Below are 1,832 nucleotides of genomic sequence, written 5' to 3'. Positions count from 1 at the left end.
CTATTCTCTAGAAGGTTACAGGGGAGGGAGAGGTGAGAAAATGGAGGCACTCCATGGGTATCACCCATGTGACAAGAGTAATGTATTAGGACTGAGAAGAATGAAGTCAGACTTTATAACTTTATTCCTGCTTCTTAACGTTCTGAACCTGAGTTTCCTCTTCTGAAAATAGGAGTAATCATAACCATAAGGGTGATGGAAAGTACAATATAAATTTAAATGAGTGTTTTTATGTTATAGTGAAGGAGCTTCTTCCTCTACGCTTCCCGCCTCCAAACTAGGGATTTCTGGGAATGTTTAAGCATTGATGATAGAAATCTTTTTAGCTCAACAGCCATGTCCCTAGGTTGGTACTACTTTGAAAATTCCCTAGCTGTATCCACTGACATTCATCATGCCAAATTACTTTAACAATTCTTTTCTGTTGTTGTTGTTGTTATGTGCCATCGAGTCATAGCACCCCCTCCTTGGGTTTCCAAGGCGGTATCACTATGGGAGTAGATTGCCCAACCTGCCTTCCGAGGAGTGGCTGGTGGGTTTGAACCGCCAGTCTTCTGGTTAGCAGGCAAATGCCTTAGGCACTAAGCTACCAGAGCTCCTATTCTTTTCTGAGACCCTCTGAAGTGAGAACATTGAGGAAAGGTGATTAGGAGGGAGTCTGGGTCATGTGGAATGTCTCTGAGGTTTGTGTATATGTTGTTGAGGAAGGCTTTGTTTGAGACACTGGGTATAGTTAAATGCCAGTCTCATCCCAAACCACACAGATGGCTGCATCCCCTGAGTGGATGATGATAGACTGGAGTGCAGCTGGGCCGAGGTCCCAGAAAACCTTCCCTTTTTATCCACAGCACCTACAGATTGAGTGGTCCCTGAACTGAATGGTCTAGAACAGGCAGCTTAATTTGCAAGGTACACATGAGTGCATATACTTTTCTCTTTCTCTTCTCATTTGACAGCTATATACAACCAGACCTGACCCCATGTTTTTCTATCTCCAAATCAGCCCTTCTTGAGCCGTTTTCCTTTATGACGCCCTGTCTGTTTCTAGCTGATCTTTGTCTTAATGCCTTAATCTTCCCTGAAAGCGATAGATACCCTGGTGAGAAAAAGATACTTACCTATAAGCCATCAGGGTCTAGACCTGTTACCAAGCCTGAAGAAGCACATAACTGTGTGCCCACCTAACTAGGGTTTAGTTGGGGGAGAAGTGAGCATATTCTCTAGAACTGGCATTTTTCAGATCTTGAGACATCAAGAGAGTGTAGTCAAAAGGACTTGTTAAATGCCCCTGAGCCTCTTAAGGGTAGAAGTTGGCTTCGCTCCTGGGAAGATGGTTTAAGAATGGGGAACGGGGCCACATCTCCCTAAGTTGTTCTCACCCTCACATGCTAAGATGCATGGGCCTCTCTAAAAGCGTGATAGGCGATTATAGCAAGAATATTTCAAAGGAGCCTGGTTTCCAAACACTTTTTTGAAAGACTTGTGCTGTGTTCTAGCAAGTGCCCAATCATTCAGTCACCAAAACTGGCCTGAGCATCTTTTGAATAAGATGCTCTCCTCCAGCCAGGGAAAGGAATACTAGAGTAATGCGCTAACATATGGACAAGGGGTCTCAGCTGCCATGTTACCAGAAAGCTGAGGAAAGGCTTCTCCAGTCTCCCTTCAGCGTCCCTGGGCAATGCCTCCCTTGGGGGGCCAGATGCTGTATCTGGGCCAAAGCGGGGACTGCAGGGCAGGTGGCCAGAACTTGGAAGACATTCTCTTCCGCAGCCCAGGGTCCAGGCTTGGCCCCAGCAAGCTGCCCCGCCAGCCTCTGCAGTCTGGGGCCTCGA

Source organism: Orycteropus afer, unplaced genomic scaffold, assembly GCF_000298275.1.
Source record: "Orycteropus afer afer isolate SDZICR_OR568_19922 unplaced genomic scaffold, OryAfe1.0 scaffold00352, whole genome shotgun sequence".
Lineage (NCBI taxonomy): Eukaryota > Metazoa > Chordata > Mammalia > Tubulidentata > Orycteropodidae > Orycteropus > Orycteropus afer.
The sequence above is the reverse complement of the archived record's forward strand: the minus strand, read 5'-3'. Positions refer to the sequence as shown.